The sequence below is a fragment of the Leucopleurus acutus genome (assembly GCF_964270905.1).
Source record: "Leucopleurus acutus genome assembly, chromosome: 7".
Classification (NCBI taxonomy): Eukaryota; Metazoa; Chordata; class Mammalia; order Artiodactyla; family Delphinidae; genus Leucopleurus; species Leucopleurus acutus.
Genome location: NC_139150.1, coordinates 60,285,464 through 60,303,278, shown reverse-complemented (window position 1 = coordinate 60,303,278; position 17,815 = coordinate 60,285,464). Strand labels below are relative to the sequence as shown.

The following is a 17,815-nucleotide window of genomic DNA, read 5'->3' as shown; positions in this document are numbered from 1 at the left end:
TAAGTCTGGAAGAGCAGATCTTTAGCTGGTTGAAGCCACGCACTAGCTGTACCTTTCCTTCACACCTAATCTCTCAGTATTCCTTAAATATAATGTCTATGAGTGTGTGTGCATTCGCGTGCACACACACACACACACACACACACACACACACACATACACATGCACACTCCCACCCTTTTTCTACCAGTACATATGAAATGTTTATGGATCAAAAAGACAATATATGCTAAGACCCATCCACTAGCTCCAAGAGGCTACTTACATTGGAACTGGTGCTATTTTTATCCTTTAAGTTTTACCAAGCACTTTGTTTAGCATGTATTAGTTAAGTGCTAGATGCTTGAAACTCTTTTTTTTATTATGTTATTTTGTAACATATTTCAAATCATCAGATTTTTGTAATCTTAGTAATAGTGTGCATATTCTTAATGGAATGCCTAGGGCATGCTACCTTCTCCAAAAGAGAATTCACAGGTCATTTGATGTTGTGGGGTTGCTTTTCTCGGGAGGAAATGAGAGGAGTTCTTATTCTAATAACCTTTCTTGCTGAATAGAATGACCTAGATTTGTTATATCCTGGCAAAACTGCTAGAGGATATTCTTACATTGCCATTTTGTCCTCAAGAGTTATCTAACTGATTTCACCATATGGAATCCCTTTCAAGTTTCTTGTCTGACAATGTGGATAGGCTGTTGGATTTGTAGTATCAAAAAACTGGAAGGCAAAGTTAAGAGTTAGCTGAAAATAGGACATAAAAGTTCATATTTCTTCTGACCATTAAACTAGTCTACCCAGAATAGGAAAAGTAGCAAGGTCTCTTCTTATCCAACTCATTATCTTGTAGGAACCAAAGGATTTATGTTAATTATTATGAAATGTCTTTTTAAAAAATCTTGAATTACCATGACAGTCCCCAGTTTGTAAGTAGACAAAGTGATGTGAATGATCTAAACATAAACTGTAACCTTGACCAGGCTGTACATAATTGCCTTGTAATCTCTTACTCTGACTGATGGAATGAAACATCTTTATTTCAAACTCAATTTCCAATGACTGATTTCATGCATGATGCTTAATTTGTCCCTACTTGTACCTGATTAAAAGATATGATAAGTGAATTCACCAGTCTCTGCAAGTGAGATGTACAAGAACATGTCAGGCTCCTCAGTTTCTCTAGTAAAACATTATTTATTCATGATTTATATATCTGACAGGTAATTGAAAGAAGTTAACTTTTTAAAGCATGAACTTCTTGCCCTTGAATTTCTCATTATTACTATCAAATGTAAATTATTTGTCGGACAAGCAGTACATAGTTATTCAGTTACAGTGATATTATGTTCTGTTTACTGGAATAGAACAATGGATTTCAGTTTGAGGTCATTGAGTCCTATCACTGATCTGAAATCTTTATCACCTCCTCATTAAGTGGTTATGGAATTTATACCACTATGTTTTAGTAGTAGAAAACTCAATAAATTCCAGACTATCTCTTAAACTCTGTGACTTAGAACAAGTTGAACTCTTTTAGCATATAGGAGAGTAAAACTTTTCTCTTTTATTGAACTATATAGCATATCTAAACACACATTCTAAATCCAAAGTGTCAACACTTAGAAATGGAGAAATACATGAGGGAAGAGATTACTGGTGTTAACATTTCCAATTTGGGCAGCAAACACCCTCACCTCTGTCCCTCTACACTGTACCCTCATCAACAACTGTAAGATCATCATACATAAAGAGAGGTATTATATAAATGTGTAAGTGAATAGCTATAGCTGTAACTATTGATTCAGTTTTGTGTATGTATACATATATATATATATATATATGTATATACACACACACACACACACACACACACCCCTACATAATTATACTGCACAAAGTATTTTGTTCTATTTTATTGGCTTGAAAATTAGTAAGAGTAAAAATAGAAATGAAAGAAAATATAATGGACCTAAAATAAATCATCCTAAAGGAATACAGAGATCTTAAAAACTTTGTTCATGAGACCATAGCACCTACATTGTACTTTTTCCTGTTCTTCTAGCTATCAGAAGTCAGTATCACCAAACATGTTACCTTTTTACGGTAATAACAGACCACATTTACACAATTTTGTTTGTGAACCCCAGGAGCTTTATCATTAGATACCCATAACTTTAATATTTAGCATTTTTCAACAGACACAGGGCATAAAGAAGTCATGTTTTTCTTCTCTCAATGTTCATATGAATTGGCATCTGAGAAGAAGACATTAGCAGTAAACATCTGTTGAGATTCTACTTTACGTTGTAAACTTGGTGGTTCGTTAAAAGTGATATAAGACAATGACTTTGATCTTGAAAGACCTATAAATTAGAGACAGAATTTGAGAAGGTAAGGGCTAAGATAAATCTTTAAGTAGGAAAGCTCTCTTCTCTCTTGGTTTGGTAACTTTCAAGTGATTCTACTACATTAATGTCTGTGTACTAACAATGCCCTAATCTTTCATCTTCAGAAAAAGTTAATCTAATAAATCATCAAAAATTTCTTGTGAATTCATTTAATCCTTTTTATTAATATTTCTAGCTTCCAGAAGCATTTTCATTTTAAATTATGGATGTCTTCTGAATGATGAACCTAAACAAATGTCACTAGTAATAGAAATTTCAGATTCTTTAAGAACCAAGTAGATTTATCTTGGTGCCTATTAAATCTAAACTCAAAGATGACAACCTATCTTGCCTACAAGTAAATTTACCTTATCTGTATAGAATAATACAGAATGCATTTGTTTTGCAATGCTTTTTCTTTTTTATTACCTTTTTTCCTTTTTTATTGAGGGATAGTTGATTTACAATATTATATAAGTTTCAGGTGTACAGTATAGTGATTCACAGTTTTTAAAGGTTATACTGAATTTGTAGTCATTATAAAATATCGACTGTTTACCCTGTGCTGTACAATATATCCTTGTAGCTTATTTTTTTATATACATAGTAGTTTGTACCTCAATTACCTACTCCTGTCTTACCCATACCCCACTTCCTTCTCCCCACTGGTAACCACTAGTTTGTTCTCTATATCTGTGAATCTGTTTCTTTTTTGTTATATTCACTGGTTTTATTTTTTATATTCCACATATCATACAGTATTTGTCTTTCTCTGTCTGACAATGTCACTGAGCATAATACCCGCTAAATCCATTCATGCTGTTCCAAGTGGCAACATTTTGTTCATGTTTGAGTAGTATTCCATGTATACTATGTATTTATATATATATGTGTGTGTGTATATATATATATATATATACATATACATACATACACACACACACACACACACACACACACACACACACCACATCTTCTTTATTCATTCATCTGTTGATGGACACTTAACTTACATATCTTGGCTCTTGCAAGTAATGCTGCTATGAACATTGGGTGCACATATATTTTAGAATTAATGTTTTCTTTTTCTTTGGATATACACTCACGAGTGGAATTTCTGTGTCGTATGGTAGTTCTAGCTTTAGTGTTTTGAGGAATCTCAATATTGTTTTCTATGACTGCACCAATTTGCTTTCTCAGCAACAGTGTCCAAGGGTTCCCTTTTCTCCCCATCCTTGCTAACATTTGTTATTTATGTTCCTTTTGATGATAGCCATTCCAACAGGTGTGAGGTGGTATCTCATTGTGGTTTTGATTTGCATTTCTCAGAGCATTAGTGATGTTGAGCATCTTTTCCTGTGTCTGTTGGCCATCTGTATGTCTTCTTTGGAAAAATGTCTATTCAGTTCTTCTGCCCATTTTATAATTTGGTTGTTTGTTTTTTTGATGTTGAATTGTATAAGCTGTTTATGTATTTTGGATCTTAACCCCTATCAGTCATATCATTTCCAAATATTTTCTCCCATTCAGTAGGTTATCTTTTCATTTTTTTTTCCTTTGCTATCTAAAAGCTTTAAAGTTTAATTAGGTCCCATTTGTTTAATTTTGCTTTTGTTTCCTTTGCCCTAGGCAACATATCCCCCAAAGTATTGCTAGGATTTGTGTCAAAGAGTGTTCTGCCTATGTTTTCTTCTAAGAGTTTTATGGTTCCTGATCTTACATTTAGGTGTTTGTATTCATATTCAATACTCAAAATGTATTCATTTTGAGTTTATTTTTGTATATGATGTGATAAGATGTTCTAATTTATTCTTTTACATGTAGCTGTCCAGTTTTCCCATTGCCACTTACTGAAGAGACTGTCTTTTATCCACTGTTTATTCTTGCCTCTTTTGTCATAGATTCATTGATCCTAGGTGCATGGGTTTATTTCTGGGCTCTCTGTTCTGTTCCATTGATCTATGTATCTGCTTTTGTTCCAGTACCATACTATTCTGATTACTGCAGCTTTATAGTATAGTTTGAATTCAGGGCACATGATACCTCCAGCTCTGTTCTTCTTTCTCAAGATCCTTTTGGCTATTTGGGGTCTTTTGTGTTTCCATACAAATTTTAAAAGTATTTGTTCTAGGGCTTCCCTGGTGGCGCAGTGGTTGAGAGTCCACCTGCCGATACAGGGGACACGGGTTCATGCCCTGGTCAGGGAAGATCCCACATGCCGCGGAGCGGCTGGGCCCATGAGCCATGACCGCTGAGCCTGCACGTCTGGAGCCTGTGCTCCGCAATGGGAGAGGCCACAGCAGTGAGAGGCCCACGTACCGAAGAAAAAAAAAAAGTATTCTAGTTCTGTGAAAAATGCCATTGGTATTTTGATAGGGATTGCATTGAATCTGTAGTTTGCCTTAGATCTTGTGGTCATTTTAACAATATTAATTCTTCCAATCCATGAACACAGTATATCTTTCCATTTATTTGTGTCATCTGCAACTTCTTGCATCTGTGTCTTATAGTTTTCTAAGTGCATGTCTTTTACCTCAGAGGTCCCCAATCCCCGGGCCATGGACTGATACCAGTCCATGGGCTGTTAGGAACCCAGGCCACACAGCAGGAAGTGAGCAGTGGGCAAGTGAGCAAAGCTCCATACGCTGCTCCCCATCGCTTGCATTACTGCCTGAACCATCCCCCGCATCACTCGCATTACCGCCTGAACCATCGCTTGCTTTACCACCTGAGCCATCGCTAGCATTATTGCCTGACCCACCCCCACCCCACCCCATTCATGGAAAAATTGTCTTCCATGAAACTGGTCCCTGGTGCCAGAAAGTTTGGGGACCACTGTTTTACCTTCTTAGGTAGGTTTATTTTATTCTTTTTGATGTGATTGTAAATGGATTGTTTTCTTAATTCCCCTTTTTGATAGTTCATTATTAGTGTATAGAAATGCAACAGACTTCTGTATATTAGTTTTGTATCCTGCAAATTTACCAAATTCATTTTTGAGCTCTAGTAGCTTTTTGGTGGTATCTTTAGAATTTTCTATGTATCATGTCATCTGCAGAGCGACAGTTTTACTTCTTCCTTTCCAATTTTGATTCCTTTCATTTTATTTTTTCTTGTGTCTGACTGCTGTGGCTAGGACTTCCAAAACTATGTTGAATAAAAGTGGTGAGAGTGGGCATCCTTGTCCTGTTCCTATTATTAGGGGAAATGCTTTCAGCTTTTCACTGTTAAGTATAATGTTAGCCATAGGTTTGTTATATATGGCCTTTATTATGTTGAGGTAGGTTCTCTCTCTGCACGCTTTTTGAAGAATTTTTACCATAAATGGATGCTAAATTTTCAAAAATGCGTTTTCTGCATCTACTGAGGTGATCATATGGTTTTTATTCTCCAAGTTGTTAATGTGGTATATCACATCTATTGATTTGCAGATATTGAAAAATCCTTGAGTCCCTGTAAATTCCCTTTGATCATGGTGTATGATCCTTTTAATGCATTGTTGGATTTGGGTTGCTAATAATTCGCTGAGTATTTTTGCATCTATATTCATTGGTGATATTGGCCTGAGATTGTCTTTTTTTGGTGATATCTTTGTCCAGTTTTGATATCAGGGTGATGCCAGCCTCATAGAATGAGTTCAAAAGCATTTCTTCCTTTGCAATTTTTTGGAAGGTGTTAACTCTTCTCTAATTGTTTCATAGAATTGACCTGTGAAGCCATCTGGTCCTGGACTTTTGTTTATTGGGAGCTTTTTGTTTTTTGTTTGTTTTGCTTTTATTTTTTATTATTTTAAAATTACTGATTCAATTTCATTACTGGTAATTGGTCTGTTCATATATTCTCTTTCTTCCTGATTTAGTCTTGGGAGATTGCACATTTCTAGGCATTTGTCCATTTTTTCTAGGTTGTCCATTTTATTGGCATATAGTTGTAGTAGTCTCTTATGATCCTTTATATTTCTGTGGTGTTGGTTGTAATTTCTCTTTTTTCATTTCTGATTTTATTGATTTGGGCCCTCTCTTTTCATGATGAGTCTGGATAAATGTTTTATCAATTTTTTTTTGTCTTTTTTTTGTCTTTTTTTTTGTCTTCTCAAAGAACCAGCTCTCAGTTTTTTTTTTTTGTCTTTTCAAAGAACCAGCTCTCAGTTTCATTAATATTTTCTATTCATTTTTCAATCTCCTTTTCATTTATTTCTGCTCTCTTTTAATAACTTTGGGTTTTGTTTGTTCTTCTTTTTCTGTTTCCTTTAGGTGTGAGATTAGGTTATTAGAGATTTTTCTTGTTTTCTGAGGTAAGATTGTATCACTATAAACTTCCCTCTTAGAACTGCTTTTGCTGTGTAGCATAGATTTTGGATCCTTGTATTTTCGTTTTCATTTCTCTCAGGTGTTTTCTGATTTCCTCTTTGATTTCTTCAGTAAGCCATTGGTTGTTTAGTAGCATATTGCTTAGCCTCCATATGTTTGTGTTTTTTGCAGTTTTTTTTCTTTTAGTTGATTTCTAGTCTCATAATGTTGTTGTAGGAAAAGATGCTTGATATTATTTCAATTTTCTTAAACTTAATGATGCTTGTTTTGTGGCCTAGCATGTGCTCTATCCTGGAGAATGTTCCATGTGCAGTTGAAATGAATGTGTGTTCTGCTGCTTTTGGAGGGATGATGTTTCCGTTGATGTAAGTGGAGTGTTGAAGTACCCTACTATTGTGTTACTATCAATTTCTCTCCTTACATCTGTTAATTTCTGCTTCGTGTATTTTGGTGCTCTTATGTTGGGTTCATATATATTTTTAATTGTTATAATTTTTTCTTGGATTGATCCCTTGATCATTACATAATGTCCTTATTTGCCTCTGGTAACAGTCTTTGTTTTAAAATCTATTTTGTTTAATAAAAGTATTGCTACCCCAGCTTTCTTTTGATTTCCATTCACATCAAATAACATTCTATCCCTTCACTTTCAGTTTGTGTCTGTCTTTAGATCTGAAGTGAATCTTCTCTCAGTAGCGTGTACATGGGTCTTGTTTTTGTATCCATTTGCCCACTTTCTGTATTTGACTGGAGCATTTAGTAAATTTACATTTAAAGTAATTATTTATATGTATGTTTTTATTGTCATTTTGTTAATTGCTTTTAGCTTGTTTCTGTAGTTCTTTTTTTGTTCCTTTCTTCTTTTATTACCATTTGTAATTTGATGACAATATTTAGTGTTATGTTTGGATTTCTTTCTCTTTTTGTGTATGTATCTATTATAGATTTTTTTTTGTTTATGGTTATCATGAGGTTTATATATAGCAATCTCTATATAAGCATGATTGTTTTAAGTTGCTGATCTCTTAATTTCAAGTGCATTTTAGCAACAATCCACAGTTGCATGTAGATAAATAAACCTGAGATAAATGACTTCCATTTAATTTCTACTTTAACAGAGGGCAGGATTCAAAAATGAATACAGAAGTATCTTTATTTGTACTAGTGACTCAAGCCTCTATTTTATCTTGATAAGAAAGTAGGGAAATTTGATGAGAGGGAAAGAGGAAAGGAAAACGTTGGTGGGGCAGGGAATAGAGGACTTAGGTGAAGCTTGAAATAGCTATTAATAGAAAATGCAAGATAGTGTTTAAGGATAACACAAAAGGATCGTTGTCATATTAAGGAACAACATAAGGTTGGAAACCAGGGTTTAGAGTCCTGAAGTATGAGTAGAGAAGGCAAATCTTTGTATTGCACAAGGGTTGAAATTTCCATATGGTAGAAACAGAAAAAGAGAAATAATTTGAGGTTACTATCAAGAGAGTTGAAGTGATCTAGAATAGATAGAATGTAAATTGAACAGACGAGGAGACTAACAGAATCATCTATATCCACAATAAGAAGTTAAGGGATACACAGAACAATTAGATGCAGAATATGATGTCAAAAATAGTAATTGTGAGGGAAGGAAAGTACAAATGCCTGATTGATTGTTAAAATGCAATATTTTTTCACATCTAAATTTTCAGGGGAAAATTCACTTAGTTAACTAATCTATTCAAATAATACTTTTTGAAAATTTCCTAAACTTTAAAAACTGTGGAAGATAACAGAAAAAATATATTAACTGTGAACTTTGTAAATATTTTGAAAGTTTATTGTAATAATGGTAAATATTAAGTTTTTAAGAGAAAATCAAATCACTTTTTAATAAAACTGTTCTTATTTCTAATATAGTTATACAACTATAATGTGCATATAGGTGTGTATAGTGCAGTGTTCATAAATTATGAATGTTAAAAACTGCTAGTGAATATATTTTATTTTTAACCACTTGAAATTCTAAATGTTATTGTAATCCTTAAAACTGCTATTTTATTTCCAAAAGAAGAACATCTCAAAAAAAAGAAAGAAGACAAAAAAAAAGAAACTGAGTGTAAAATTGTTTAATTTTGTACAAACATAAACAATTACTGTGTGTATATATATATATATATATACATATACACAAATACAATATATATAGATAGATAAATTAATTGATTTCATAACTTGATATTTTCCAAGTTATATATTGACATTTACTCATTTGTTTTACATACATAACTTATTAAAAACAGATTGGTGGGACTTCCCTGGTGGCGCAGTGGTTAAGAACCCACCTGCCAATGCAGGGGACACGGGTTCAAGCCCTGGTATGGGGAGATCCCACATGCCGCGGAGCAGCTAAGCCCGTGCACCACAACTACTGAGCCTATGCTCTAGAGCCTGTGAGCCACAACTACTGAGCCTGCATGCCACAACTACTGAAGCCTGTGCTCCTAGAGCCCATGCTCCACAACAATAGAAGCCACCGCAATGAGAAGCCCATGCACTGCAGCGAAGAGTAGCCACCACACGCCACAACTAGAGAAAGCCCACGTGTAGCAACGAAGACCTAACACAGCCAAAAATAAATACATAAATAAATAAAATTAAAATCTAAACGAAACCAACAGATTGGCTTTTTTAGAAGTTAAGTATTGATACTAAACTTAGTGCTATACTAATCTACAGAGCTTATGAACTAGGCTACTGTATTGTCAAGTCATTGTCATTTAATCCTCTGTCTGTGCCTTCTCTGAAGTAGCTTTATCACCACAGTTCTGCAGTGTTTAGAACTCAGAACATTATGGCTCATCCTGGTATCCTTGCTCATGTTTCAGTCAGGAGGACTAATTTATGCTGAACTAAGTATCCCCAAATATCAGTGATTTAACACAAGATTTTAACATTTCTTTTGCACACTGTGTCCAATGTGGGTTTTCAGGGAGGCCCTAATCATTGGCCACTGTCACAGTGAGATAGGGACATGAAAAAATCATCCCCTGACTCTCAAAGTATTTACCGGGAAGGGACACACATCATCTTACGTCACATTTCATTAGCCAAGTCACATCACTTGGACAGGACTAACTTCAGAGGAGTTCAAAACTATCAGTACAATCATACATATGCCCAAAAGAACAAAGTTTAATTGAATTGGTAACTAGTTACAAAGACTAAAGTATCCACCTATCTCCTATAGATTACACTCTTGAAAATGCTATTCTGTGATGCCTGTTCTTTGATGATCCTTCCCAAAATATTTTATTTCCCTTCAGAATATTTCCAGTGTGCTCTTGGAATTCCATTCCATAATAAACGATCTTAACCTCATCCCAAATTCTTCTACTTCTCTCTTAACTAAAATCTGAGTCTCTCACAAGAAAACTTGTCTGTTGCCCTCATAGCTACTCACTGTTGTTTAATCCATATGAAAAGTAGAAAGATATGTGGTGTTCTTCTTTTGTAACTTCCAAACAATAGTTTTATTAAAATTAAAGGTTTTATGAAAAGATATACATACACTTACAAAATCAAACCAAAAACAATAATGACAAAATGATAACAAAACAACAGCAAAGTCCCAACTCTGTACATTTGAGTCTTTTGCCACTGTCTATTCTTCAGTAATGTCAATCAAAGATCTTCTATCACCTGAATCAGTCTTTTTCCACAACTACTTTTTTCCACCAGTTGACCTCAGTGGTCCTGATGACACACCATTCAACAAAATTATATCCATTTTATTCCAAGCTCCCAAACTCTTCATCTACTCAACATGTGCTGCCTAGCCTAGATCATTTCAGCTCTCTTGATAGCACCCTCAAATTATTTCTCTTTCTACCATATGGAAAATTCAACCCCTGTGCAATGCAAAGGTTTGCCTTTACTATTCATACTTTAGGACTCTAGACCCTGGTTTCTAGCCTTAAACTCTTCCTTAATATGTCTACCAATCCTTTTGTTTGATCTTTATCCACTATCTTGCATTTTATCCCAATAGCTATTTCAAGCATCACCGAAGTCCTCTAATCCCTGCCCCATTTCCTCTTTCCTTCTCTTCAAATTGCCCTACTTTCTCATGAAAAACAAAATAGAGGCCTGAGTCACTAGCACAAACATAGGTACTTGAATTCTGCCCTCTGTTAAAGTAGAAATTAAGTGGAAGTCATTCACCTAAGGTTCATTTTTTCATGCAGTTGTGGATTATACAAGCATTTTATCACTTTATAGCATCTTCAAGTCTTTCCTGAGGCTCTTTCCATTAGTCCATGGTTAAGAGCCTTTATTCTATAAAAACCTAACTTTCTTGTCAGTCTGCCTTCTATCAACTATAATTGCTTCTCTTTCTTTCATTTCAGTTTCTTACAATCATCTAAACATAAACACGTTCTTTCTCCCTCTGTCTCTGTCTCTGTCTCTCTCCAGTTTCTGACTTCTCATTTCTTACTTTATTCATGTAACCTATCCTACAGTCCTTCAATTTTATTAACGATATTTTTGTCAAGCCAGGCAGACTCCTCTTTTTCACTAAATCTTACAGCCTTGGTTGTTCAGTATCTCCTTATTACCATGTCATCTACTGCCTGCTGTAGGAACATCTTCCCTGCTGTTCTTCCTGTGTCTCTGACTCCTCTTCTTAGTTTCTCCTTCATGATATATGCTTTCTCTACACACCATTAATTATGTTCAGCTCCAGGGTTGCATTTTGTATCTTTTTCTGTTCTTACCCCACACTCATTGCAGTAATATCTACTCTTGTACCTTCACATAGTCAAACAGCACTTTGTTTTTAATCTACATTTCCTATCCTGACCTCTCTTCTGAAATCCAAATTTATTCAAAGATTTTCTGGAAAGTTCCATTTGTATTTTATATCATCTCTTCTGACCATTATTAACAATACTGAACCCCCTCTTTTCTCCCAAAATATTTTCCCATTTCTCCCCTCTTTTGGGAAATGAAACTACCATCCTCCAAGCTCGTCTCCATGATTCTCTTTTACCTTGTATATTCAACCAGTACCAGATATATTACAATTTTTAATGTCTCATGTATTCAGTTCACTTCCTTTTTCCTCACAGCCATTAGCTCAGTTCAGGACCTTATAATTCTTGTGTAGGTTCATATTTGCTTTGTTATTGGTCTTTCTTTCCCTGCCTTGCCCCCTTTGCAGGTTGTTCTCTACACTGCTGCCAAAGTAGCCTTTGTAAAAGCAAATATAATAACATCATCCTCTGCCTAAAATCCTTGGATATCCACTGACCTTCCAGATAATGTTCCAGTTCTTTAGCATAGTATAAGTGTCCCTTCTGATCTGGTTTATGCTGAACTCTTCAACGTCATTTTTTAATAATTCGTCCCCTTAAAATGTATGTTCCAAGAATACAAAATCATATTATTTCTAAGCAGGGACACCATTTTTTTAGCATCCTTCGTTTCTGTGCTGTAACTATTGTCTGGGATATATTTCCCATTGATCCTTTATTCCTGTTCTGTCACCGTTTAGCTAATATCTTGGTTATCTTTCAAGAAGCCTACCCTGATATTTCTAATTGGGTAGTTGTCATTCGTCTTTGCTCTACTGATATCCAGTTCAAGCTTTATAATCATCCTAACTGTAAGCTAATGACATGAACAATGGATAATTCATGTTTGTATTCCTGGCACCTATCATAGTGTCTATAGGTACACAATAATCAACTGCTAGTTGTTGTTGAACAAACAAGTGAAGGAACTTGTCTCTTTAGTAACTATTTTTTGAAGAAGGTTTTCTATTTAGCCATATTAACAAGATATAAACACAAAACTTCAGAAAACCTAATTATTGTTAAACAGGATGTATAAAAAGCCCAATAAGTAGACACTATTTTCTAAAATAGGTGAATTATTCTAAAGTGACAGAGTGTATTTGTCTGAAGTTTGAGTACTTGAGGCCAGCCTTTAAATTATTGCAGTTTTTCAACAAATGGTGCTGGAAGATTTGGATAAATGTGATTAAAAAATGAATCTCAACCCCTACAATCATACCTTATACCAAAATTACCTCTAAATTTATCATAGGCTTAATTTCTAGAAGAGAATAGGAGAAAATCTGTGTGACCTTTGATTTGGCAAAAGCTTTCATATTTAACACCAAAAGTATAATACATAAAGGAAACATGCAGTAAATTGGAGCTTATTAAAATTAAAAATTGCTTCATGAAACACACTGTTAAGGGAATGAAAAGCAAAGGGTGAAAATATTTGCAAATCATATTTCTTACACAGAACTTGTCTCTAGAATATATAAAGAACTCTCAAAACTCAATAATATGGGAACAAACAACGCTACAGAAACGTGGAAAAGATTGACCAGACACTTCCCTCAAGAAGATACATAGAGAGCAAATAGGCATATGAAAAGAAGCTCAACAAAATTAATCATGGAAATGCAAGTCAAATCCACTATGAAATACCACTGCATGTCTACTAGAATGTCTACAATTAAAAAAAAAAAGAAAAGAAAAACAAATGGTAACATCAAATGCTGGTGAACATGTAAAGCTGCTGAAACTTCCATATGTTGCTGGTAGGAATGCAAAATGGTAAGCCACTTTGGAAGACAGTTTGACAGTTTCTTATAAAGTTAAAGATACACATACAATATGACCCAGCAGTCCCACTCCTAGGTGTCTTCCTAAGAGAATTATTAACTTACATTCAATCAAAGTTCCCTATCCATGAACGCTTATGGCAACTTACTTCACAATTGACAAAAAGTGTAAATAACCCACATACACATCTCACCATGGAATAGATAAATAAATCTGTACTACATACAGACAGTGGGATTCTCGTCCATAATAAAAGGATAGTCTATTGATTTACACAATAACATGGATGAATCATACATACATTTTTGTAAGTAAAGGAAGCAAGATATTGAAGGCTACATATTGCATAATTCTGTTCATGTGACACACTTAAAAAGGAAAAATCTGTAGGGAGGAAAACAGATTAGTTGTCAGCAGTTGATGGTAAGAGTTGCTTATAAAGGTATACGCAGTGGATGTTTTGGAGAGATGGGACTGTCCTATATGGAACAGTAGTGGTGAACTCTATTCATTTGTCAAATCCATATGCTTGTATATCACGAACAGTGAGATTTGTGTATGGAGATTTAAAAAAAATAAATCAGAATGTGGGGGGAAATATAAAATGCAGACTGTGACAAATGACTCTGTATTTAAAATGAACCGTATAACCACACTGAATGGGATGGGGAAGAAAAGAGCTGACCTAAGTAACTTTGGAAAAAATGATGTTTGACTAAATATTCTAAGGCTAAATATTAAAAAAAAACCCAGTGTATAAACACTGTACTGTAGTTGATAAATTTCTTTCTCAAAGGGGCCATGTATGGGTTAGAAATTCTGAAACTAATTTACATGTATATTAGAGGTGAACAAATGAATAGATATATTGTAGGTAATGAGATCCCAGTTTCTCTTTTATACAAAGAAGATGCAAATAAGGAAATGGGAAAGAATAGAATGAACTCTGTCATCCTGGATTGGCATAAAATGTGATCACGTTGGCATGGAAATTTACATACAGTAAACAGAAATAAATATGTGTGTGTATGCATGAGTTGGTATACATGTTTATGTATCAGCTCTATACAGTGACAAATGCTAGAAACAGTGACATTCCAATAACAAGGAGCATGCCTGGTACCCAGATCTTGGATTCTATATAATCCTCCATAAAAGAAGAATCAGGGCTTCTTGGAAGTCTGGTTAATTCTAGAGCTTAAACACAGAGAATGCAAGATGAGCTGGATAAGAGAAAATACATAATGAGCCTGGAGAACTTTGTAATACCAGAAAGTAAAGAAGTGGAATATATATATATATATATTTTTTTCATATCAAAAGGATATGCGAGCCAACATGGAAGAACATTCAATGACTAAAGTTGGAACAGCTTGAGCAGTAAAATGGGTAACCATATGGATAATCCATATCATTGGGTTGTAATCAAAAGAATATAATAAACATCTAGATCCAACATGATACATATAAATAAACATGAATAAACAATTACATGGGAAAGAAGTGACGACTCTTTGTGTAGAACTCCAATTAGTAACTATAGAATGAATGAAGGAAATAGAAAATCATCATCATGACACCATATTAGACATTGTTGCAGGAAAAATTCTCTCATGGGTCCTAAGATGAGTGAGTGAAAATTTATGTAGAAACAGGTGATTTATATAGACTTACATTCCCTTCCCCTAAATATTTCATATTTACAAAGGAAAAAAATAGTAAGTTTACAGTGGAGAATCCTAGCAGATACCACCTTAGCCATGGGATCAAAGTTAATTTTACCAGACGCATGTATTAACATTATATACCCCCAAAGTAATGCACTGAGAAGGACACATTGCCTCTGTGGAATCCTTCCCAAGAATGCATAATTTCAATCTAATCATGAGAAAATATAGCACATACTCAAATTAATGTATATCCTAAATATGTATTAACCAGTGCTCTTTAAAAGAATCATGGTCGTGAAAGACAAGGAAATATTGAGAAAATGTCACAGATTGGAGGGAACTCTGGAGACATGACAACTGAATACAGCGTAGTGGCCTGAATAGGATCTTAGACCAACAACAGAAAACTCCCATAGTACGTTAGTGGAAAACTGGTGAAATCCAAGTAAGTTCTCTACTTTAGCTAACAGTAAAATAATTAAAGTTATTTTCTTAGTTTTGATATATGTGCTATGGTTGTATAAGATGTATATGGGAAAACAGGATGAAGGATATATGAGACTTACCTGAACTATTTTTGCAACTCTTATAAAGCTAAAATCATCTCAAAATTAAACAGAAATCTCAAACCTTTAATAGTACCCACTTTCCCTTACCCTTCCACTCTCCTGAATTTACAGGGAATCATCACACTCTTCTATAAAATGTTTATTAACAAATGTTGCTAAAAGCAATCAATTACTTTTGTACTGTATATGTCTTTTAATGGTACCTTGATTTGACATCATTTATTTATACTACCTGGGGAGTAATGTGAGTAATATTATCCTTATAAGTGACTTACCTCAAAGCTATAGTTACTGAGTTACTGACTCCCTCATATTTTTTTTACAAACCTCTTTTTTCTTGAGATTTTTCTGCTAATACATCGATACCTCTAATTATGGGGTTACCTAACTTTTAAAGTGTTTTATAAAACATACTTTCATTATGAATCTTCTCATAATTTGATACTGGATGAACACTTTCCCTTCCTCAGGGCAGCAATGACCCATGATATATAGCTCAATTCAAATAGTATTTGTTTGATAACTATTTGATAGATAGAGTCAACAACTATAATTTTTTCAGCTTTCTGCTTTTCTGTTAGAGAAAGATGCGGCTTTAGAGTATGCTTGCTTTGAGTCATGACATGCCTGGTGAGACCTACAAAAAGTGTAAGTTTTATAGCAACCCAGTGCTTCCTATCCACTTATTCTAGCTTTCTGAAGGTATATCTTTCAGATGTTTCTTGATTACCCACTGGTGGCAGGTGGGAGCTTCACAGCTGTTTGATTTAGTGGCTGATGTGTCTATTCTTTGAGAACACAATTGGCAGCTTGGCAGTCAGCATTCTTCAATGATCAGTGGAGCTCAAACAGGATCTCTTGTTTTATGCAGCTCTTTCGTGAAAACTTCAATCTGTGTGCCAGCTGAAAAATATCATATATAATGAGCCCTAAACTTTAAATCTAGTGAAGTCTAATTGCCTCTCTTTGGAATACTGTTGCTGCTGACTATAACAGCACTTCTGCAGTACCTTACCTAAGCAGAATGAATTTGAATTAGACTACCTTAATCACATTGAGAAACCAGAGTGAGGGACATTTGTATTCGTCCAGCAGACATGTTACTTGCTACTCAAACTTGAATGTCTGTTTCTTTTCAGGTTTTGCCTTTTGTTCTTTGGCAAGCCCACAATTTCTGACAGTATCCTAGCGTCTCTAGCTATGACAGGTTCTGCATTAAGATTGACATGGTATCTGAGCAATGCAAACTTGCTTGATATGTGTTTAGAGCCAACATTGTAGCATATACATCAGTGTTGTGATTCAGCTTTGTAGGTACTCAGCAGCCCCCATCTCTCACCCCTTTTAACTCTAAGAACAGGATTCATGTCCATCTTCTGACTCAGTAGCCAGTAAGTAGTTTCTTTTGGGGTGGAAAAACGATGTGACAGGGGCAGTAAAATGAAATAGAAAAAAAAAATCATGAATTAAAAATAAGAACACAGGGGCTTCCCTGGTGGCGCAGTGGTTGAGAGTCTGCCTGCCGATGCAGGGGACACGAGTTCGTGCCCCGGTCCGGGAAGATCCCACATGCCGCGGAGCGGCTGGGCCCGTGAGCCATGGCCGCTGAGCCTGCGCGTCCGGAGCCTGTGCTCCGCAACGGGAGAGGCCACAACTGTGAGAGGCCCGCGTACCGCAAAAATAATAATAATAATAAAAACAAAAGAACACAGATTTTATTATTCACTTCTGCAGTATTTAGCTTTATGTCTGTGGGGAAGTCGTTTTAAAGTGCTCAGTCTCAGTTTCCTTCTTTGTAAAATGCTCATAAAAGGACTGTGTTCCTGACCTCATAGGGTTGTGCGTTAATGAATTTGAAAGAGTTGCTGTGTAAAATGGCAAGTCCAAACACACTTAAGCTGACGTTGCTGTTGTCTTGCTCTGAGCTGTCATAGCTCTGGCTTCTACTTGTAAGTTCTCATCTTTGGCAGTTTTTACCAAAAGTTCCTAAATGTCCAAAATTTCTGAGGTGATAATACCAGGTGTCAGTCAAATAAAATTGCCCTTATTTATTACTGAAATTAAATTTATGCAGAAGCCTACTGAGCAGAAGAAACCCAAGTTTTCCATCATTTTGAGCTGGATTTTTTCTAGATTTTAAAAATTTTTAAATAAAAAACCTGGAAAGTCCATTTTAATATTAAGCTTAACACTGGCTTGCAGTGACATTCCTTTTGAAACTGCTTACATGTGGAAAGGAGAGAGTTCAACATATATAT

The 17,815-nt window shown here is 34.9% G+C and overlaps 1 long non-coding RNA gene across 1 annotated transcript in view; it reads left to right on the top strand.

Annotated features, from left to right (window-relative positions):
- The window catches only part of LOC309964139, a 567,331-nt gene that overhangs the window by 95,309 nt on the left and 454,207 nt on the right, over window positions 1-17,815 (top strand). The window lies entirely within an intron of this gene.